The 7,963-nt window shown below is 37.8% G+C and overlaps 1 long non-coding RNA gene across 1 annotated transcript; it reads right to left on the reverse strand.

Annotated features, from left to right (window-relative positions):
- Positions 1–1,575: 1,575 nt before the first annotated feature.
- On the reverse strand, positions 1,576–3,325 carry LOC133783986 (uncharacterized). Its single transcript, XR_009871060.1, has 2 exons — positions 2,515–3,325; positions 1,576–1,813 (listed from the first exon to the last, which is right to left on the reverse strand). It is a non-coding gene; the product is annotated as an uncharacterized LOC133783986 (long non-coding RNA).
- Between the last annotated feature and the right edge of the window lie 4,638 nt (positions 3,326–7,963).

Consider the following 7,963-nt stretch of genomic DNA (forward strand, 5'->3'; position numbering starts at 1 on the left):
GTCGCCCTTCTGCTTTGGCGATCCAACAAAACAGGACTCTAAATTCTTAACGATGTTAGATCGCAAAATCGGAGGAGGAATTTTCTTACCCGAATGTACATCTTGTGTCGTGCGATTCGCAATCGTTAGCCAGTCAGAGAAATCTTGTCGAATCTCACTTTGTTTCCTGAGAAGCTCCTCCGTCGCTTCTGGTGAGTAATGCTTCTCAACCCATTGATCATCCGCCTCTTTATCTTCCTCAATATCCAGCTCCGTCACTCCTAATACCTCATCCATTGACCTCGTTTTGATGATCCTATCAGAAGATGATGGACCATATTTCTTAGATTTCGGCTTCGATTTGGTTTTCCCAGCTGCCTTCACTCCTTTCGCCATAGCTCCGGTGAGACACCGAAGGAGAGAGAGAGAGAAAGAAAAACCGCCTTTTTTTTTTAATTATTCCTCTTTGTTAATTAGTACTTCATCTTAGCGATTCATATATAGTAGCTAGTGGTCACTTTTCTTTGTATTTTCTAGTTTTAAAAATAATATATATATATATACATGGGGAGGACTTTGGTGTAGCCAGTAGGCATTTCAGCACCTAAATAATTTTTTTTATGATGATATATATTGTAGTCATTTAAAACATCTTACAAATTTTCAAGAAATTCTGAATAGTTTACTGTATGAAAAACAATGTTATTGCACACGTGTCTATTTTTTTGTATGTGTATGTAAAATTCAACTGTTTGAACTTTGTTTTCGGCATGCAGTGTAAACTATATGGAATTTCTTGAAAATTTGCATGATGTCTAAAATTACAACAATTTACACATTATAACAAAATTATTTAAGTGCAAAAATAGTCAAATGGATGCACCCAAGTAGTGCCCTATATATATAGAAGACTTCTCAATGGTTATGACCCATACATGGATGGTTACCATAAATCATTAAACAAGTTTTTGATGAGGAATGATTATAATGATAATGAAAATAAATATATAAAATCAATAATTTCGAATTTTTTAGATTATTTAGGCAATAAACATTAGTTGGAATGATAATGATCACATGAATTATTCTCATTAATTCCAAAATGATTTTTTTTTCATGGAATTGATAAAAAGAATGAATCAAGAATGAAGAACGAATATTAAATAAGATTTTTTTTATTCTTTATTTAATAAATATGTGACCGTTATGTCATTAAGTAGTCATTCCAAAAGTTTGAAAAAGTCAAATTTTATTTTTAGAAATATTAATTAACAATTATAAATATGGATAATTGATCTTAATACAATGACTAATATTAAGTAACCATCCATAGGTAGTAACCATTAAGAGTGCCCCCATGTCACGACCCGAGCCCTAGGCCGTGGCAGATTTGTAATATCCATAACTTGGTGGTCAAAGGTCAAACTTTGACCCTCGTTGAAAAATAGTCTTTATAAATGATCATTTACTTTATATTAAATCGTACTATAATTATAAGTTAAAATAATGAAATAACTCCTATAATTAGATAGAAAAATATTAGTAATAAAAATATGATCATTTATCATTATACATAAAACAATAATATTCCCACAGTTATGTAATCACCAAATAGTTAAATTTAATAAGTCATAAACACTCAAAATAATACTTAGCATCCACCATTCCTCATCCCTAACTATTTCATAGCTCATTCAGATATACTGATCATTAGATTCGAAGTCGAATACATATATAATGCTCAAAAGATAAGACAATGACCCGAAATAGAAATAGGCTAAACACATTGGCTCCATCGATAATTCATCATTTCCACGTTCGCGTCACTAGGCTCCTGGAATGGGAGAGATAGGGGTGAGCTTATAAAGCCCAGTAGGAAAACAACTAATATCATGGACCCAAAAGTTTAATAAAATCCCTGCATAGTTAGCTTTGAAAGCAAAACATATATCATCATGTATAAACCAAAATAGAGAAACCACAAATAATCATAAGAGCATAGCTACAAGTGCACATCACACCGTCCACTAGATCCCTAGTTCCCGTTACCCACCATAGAAAATCCGACATCCTAAACCGGGTAGCCGGACCTGATAACCACCACAAGGGGGAGGCTCAGAACACTTCCTGTATACAGATGCTAGGTCTTTACACCTACAGGTGAGTGGACACCTGATCTACCTATGATGACACAGAGACTAGGTCGTGAAACAACAACGTGCACCAATCATGATCACTATGGCTCTCATCAGTATAACCAAATGCAGGTAAACATGAAAAGAAAGAAACATATTCCCTTTATATTTTAGAAAATTGGGCAGCATAACAGCTACATTTGAATAAACCCAAAAATCATAACCTGCATAAATAAGTGAACAAAATATATATTTGGCACTCGGTGCCCTCAGAACAGATCAGAAAACATGCAGGTTAAGTTTTCAATTTTTCAAACATTTTATAAATATCAAAATTGGAATATGTTGAATGCAATTTAATACGAGTAAAATAAGTCCAATAGTCTAGTTGAATCCCTACCTCTTTAGATACCTCCTTAGAATTTAATCCGAGCCCAAAGCAACGCTCCTAAGCTTATCGATGATATTAGAATGATTTAGTCCGATTTTAATATCACGTTTTTCCTACGTGCACCAAATGAGCAAACGATTATCATCATAGCATTCCTTATTCAAAATCGTGTCCAATGACATATAATATGACCATATTTAAAATTTCAAGTTTCGGAACTTCACCAAAGCGGTGCACAATAGTGGTTGGTGGCGGTACCGGAAACATCAACGAATATATGCATGGCATATATCAAAACGATCATCCCGATGAGTACATCACGAAAGTACAGCTCCTTCGCCCAAATGACCTCCGGTGTCGCCGGAAAATGCTTCCAAAGGGACGAAGATACCCAAAATCTCGCCGGAGAAAAATGGTGAGTTGACCGGAATGACTTAGTGGGCGACGATCCTCTCATGATGCTGATTCCAACGGTACCACCCACTCGCCGAACGATGGTCAGAGTTCGCCGGAAAGTCACCTCAAAGTTTCGACGGCGAAACTTCGAAGTGGCTGTATAGGCGCGTCCTTCCTCCGATGGCCACCAAAATTTGGGGTTTCCGTCATCGCCGGTCAGGGAAGCTGCAGCTCTGGCGCGTGTCGGAAATGGTGCTCCAGCGGTGGTCCAACTGGTTGTGGCCGTGACTGGTTTGGAGAGAAAACGAAGGAAAGAAAAGAAAAGAAAAAGGGAGAAGAAGAAGGGGTTTCGGGGAGAGAGAAGGGAAAAGAAGAAGAAAAGAAAAGAAGAAAAAAAATGAGTACTGACTCATTTACTCAGGTGGGTCCCACTCACAAAAAATAATAATTTAAATAATACTTTTTTTTTTCTTTTTCTGAGTCTCTACACCCCATATATATATATATATACTAGATACAAGCAACGTGCAATGGGCATTTATTTAATTTTATTTATAGAATTTATTAATTATTTTTATTAAATTTATATTAATGTCATATAAATTTCAAATAAATATCCTATTATAATTAAATAATTTATTTATTTTTGTTTAATTTTATGTTGTTCTAGTTTTTGAATTTGAGAGTAATAACAAGAGATTATATATTATATGTTTAATGTAATATTAAATATTATACCTGAATTTTCAAATTAAGTTTCTTGCTAGTTTTTTTTTTGAAAATAAGTTTGTTACTAATTGATAATAGATTATATTATATATTTAATATGAGATTATTCTAATACATAAGTTTAAGTTTAATTAAATTTTATTTAAGTTATAGAATGTATAATTTTATTATTTTTAAATAATTATCATTGTAAAATATCTCAAAAAAATCATATTTTAATTTGTTTAATTATTTATTATTTTTAAATAATTATCATTGTAAAATATCACAAAAATATCATTTTTAATTATTTATTTTATTTTATTTAAGTTTAAGTGATGTTTAAATATAAGAATATTCTGTTAAATATAAAAATATTTTTGTTAAAGTTAACATTCAAAAAATTAAAATACTTTTAAAAGTAAAAATTTCCCTTTTCTACACAGAATAAACATATATTCTTTTTCTAACATGATGAAGTAATAACAATCTTGTCTTTTTCTAAAGCATATTGAATCATACTATTATATTATTATGACAAAACAAAAAATAAAAAATGACTAACAATTTAAGTTCAGCAATTATATGAAAGTATATATACTAGTCTCATTTCAAATTACAAGATAAAATTATTATATCTATAAGAATTTATCAATTTATATTAAATATAATATATCATATGTTTACCGAGTTTTTCATAAATTCGAATTCCGAAAGATAAGAGAGTCAAAAGAAAGGATTTAAAGATAACCACACGAGGGTTTTTATGTGGTTGGGCATTAAAGAGACTTAGTCCACGAGTCTATTGTATTAGAGATTGGAGAACTTTAGCAATGGAGTTTTCTGCGAATTCGAGCAGAGTAATTGCTTACAAGAGAAAATTCTTGGATCCCTTCTATAGTGCACAACTAGTCATATTTATAGGTAGTTGGGTGCAGTGGGCTTGAGCCGACTTAACCCGGGCCTAATAGGGATATAATAATGGTTCACTCACTAATGGAGGCTTAGTACAAAGAACTTTGCTAAATAATACACACTAATCAAGGCCCATTGGGCCGGCTTGGGCATAACCACACTTTACAACTAACAACAGTACGTAGCTTCAGAATGGTCCGCGTGGGCTTCTAAGGAGATCCTGGGGACATGATCTGTCAGAGTGGTGGCAGTACTGTTCCTAATACATTCCGTATGTAACCTATTATGCAGGTTAGTTAGGGAGAGCAAACTCCGTGTTTCTCGAGAATGTGTCAGCATCAGGGAAGTTTAATCCTGCAACCCGGATGCCAGGCCTGGTTTCATTTACTAATATCCTGGTTCGTTTACTAGGACCCCGGTTCTTTTTCCAGATCCCAGGTTTATTTACTGATGTCTTAGTCCATTCAGACGGTTGAACTTCATCCTTATTCGCATCTCGGATAATGCCACTAAATCGGGACTGGAAAAATGAGCTGGGCCCGAACCTTAGTCCCGATTCCCTTGTTATGGCGGCGCCCATTGAACAATGTTGGGCTTATTGACGAGTGGGCCACTAGGCTTCTCTTCCTCCCTGTCCATTGAGCTTAGACTAGGCCTTTGATCTCTACGAAAGAGCCTATACTCCCATTATGTCGTGCCTCGTGTCCCAGGCAAAACGGGGATAACATTTATCCCCCAAGTCTTCGTCTGTGCTTGCACATCGAAGACTTGCTTCATTCTCTTGGATCCAATCCTAACGTCCCAGTTTGTTTCGTAGAAGACGGGTTCATTTTCATGAGGGCTGCTTGGTTAATCTTTCATGGAAAAGGCTTGTATTAGCGTCCCTGATCAAATCCCCACAGCCCGGTTTGTTTCCTATAAGGCGGGTTCATTTACATAGGGGCCACTTGGGTGATCCCTATCCTTTCGAATTCCCCACGCTTCACATATGTGTCCCCCAGTAATTGGTGTGTTCGTGTCACTCGCGCCTTACAAATCTGGAGAGAATCTCTTGATTATTGTGTTGACAGACATGTGTCATTGTGATTTCCGAGGTGTCCCTTCTGTACAAGTGATGCCGATATGGTAATAGAGTGGGCTATTTAATATCTCTGCACCAATTGGGACTGTCGGATGAGGATTTTCCTGAAATCTTCTAATGTGGACCGTTGGATCGGGTGGATGCGGATCGCGAATTGGCGAATCCAAGATCCGATACTTGATTGGGCTAATTAAAGCTTTTGCGTAATCTGAGACCGTTAGATGAGGGAAGTTATTCTGAACTATCGGATCGAGCAGTTTGCTTTTGGCCCTATAAATACCCCCCAATTTTCATTTGCAACTTTAAACATTTTGAACAATCAGAGCTAAAAGAGAGCTTCTTATGTCCAAATTTGTCGACGAGATTCTTTGACACTGCTTCATCTCTGTCGCCATTTCTTTCCGAACCACCCTCTTTCTGCACCACCCTTAGATAGTCTGGTCCCGGTTCGACCAATAGACGAGCTTCTGCATCGCCTCTGTCGATTCAAAGCTGAAATCTTTCCGACCTTATCGCCGGAGACCCCACGACTTCCAGATCTAGTACCCCACAGTAAGTTCCCTGGTCCTTTACCTCAGTTTCCTTTTTTTTTACGTAGTACCACCTTTGGGACCATAGGATTGTTAGAGTCGGGACCACTGCATAGGGTGGTTCTGAGCAAATTAGAGTAGGTCTGTAGAACAGACGGTCTAGGTAATGTCTCTGGTAGAGTCGCCCCGGACCTCTTTGGGCGTTCCAAACAGATTCGGGAAACTTGAGAAAAAACCTTTCCTTCCTAGTTCCCGATCAAGATTCTTGGGATCTCCATTGGTCCCGGATTTGGGTCCGGAGGGGACTTCTCCAAGCAGTTTTAGGAGAAACCCCCGTACCTTAACCAATATTTTTGGTTTTGGTGCTAACTACTTGGTTTTCTATTTCCTTGATTGTTCCTAAATCATCGATCATGAGCCGCGGTGTCACCCTTCATCCGGAGGAATTCGTACAATCGGGCCCCACCATCCGGGAGGGGCATAAACCTCCCACTGGTAACACATGGGAGATGGATGGGGAGAAAAATGAGTTCCTGAACTACCTGATGCTGGATGCTTTGGAGTAGCATTTGGGAATAGAATCGACTCCTGGACTCTTCTACAATCGACTGTCCAGGAGGGAGGAGAAGGCCCACACCAGCGTGGGTGTAACGCCCCAACTCCAGGGACCGCTACAGTGCACATTGCAAACAATGCTAAACTCGCTAATCGAGTCGTTTGGCCATAAACGTGTAACTAAGTATGATTAGCGGTTTAGGGGTTAAAAAATTTGGTTAGGATATAACGTTTCATTAGAACGTTTACTGTATACATTGGGATCCCAAAAATATAATTTCAGAGTTTATTACAAAAAAGTATTTACAACAGGCCGCTCTAAGCGGCAAAACAGGGTTCAGCCCTAGTTCCACTTTCAAACCTCGCCCAAGTATTGGTCGAGCAGCTACATATGTGCACGTCATCACCTAAGCTCTCCAACTCAAGGATGGTCCAGCTTCCTTTTGCCTTTACCTGCACCACAAAGCACCCGTGAGCCGAAGCCCAGCAAGAAAACTCATATGCTCATAAACAGTCATATCATGATATCAAATCATATCTGGCATGCCTAGCAATCATAGCTCTATTAAGCATGCAAATGAATTTCAACAAATGCTGGGGTATCCAGGATAAGAAATCCTGGCCTTCTGATTGGAGGACTATAAAGTCAATCCTAACCAGATGAGTGACTGCCAAACAAGTCACTAATCAAATGGAAGAGTGGCTGCTAGGTACGCCACTAGACTTCAAGCGCTTATAATATTCATCAAATGAGTGTCGCAACACTTGAGGTTCCAATAAACCATGCTGAGTGACCGACAAGTGAGTTACTAATTCAAATGGAAGGGTGGCTGTTGGGTAAGCCTCTAGCCTTCAATAGGTTCTGGTAAACCATACTGAGTGACTGACAAGCAAGTCACTAATTCAAATGGAAGGGTGGCTGTTGGGTAAGCCTCTAGCCTTCAAGCGCTTATAATGTTTGTCGACCCTTGAGGTCGGTCTGGCATTAATGCTCTTTGAGCCATTCAATGCTGATAGTCGATTAGATCTAATCTCTGTTGGCTTGCGTGATACACGCTAAGGCCGTTCTGACTAATGAGTCAGTGCAACGTGACTAGTGCCCAGTACCACTGTCAAACCTGACTAATAAGTCACAGCTTCACAGTTGATACTAGCACCTTTGCCAAATCTGACTAATTAGTCAGTACCATGCACAGGTAAGCATTGCTATCAATGTGTATCATATGCCAATTATCCAAGAATAGGGCATTCAGCATGCTTACTAAACAGTTGC

The sequence above is a fragment of the Humulus lupulus genome, chromosome 6 (assembly GCF_963169125.1).
Source record: "Humulus lupulus chromosome 6, drHumLupu1.1, whole genome shotgun sequence".
NCBI lineage: Eukaryota > Viridiplantae > Streptophyta > Magnoliopsida > Rosales > Cannabaceae > Humulus > Humulus lupulus.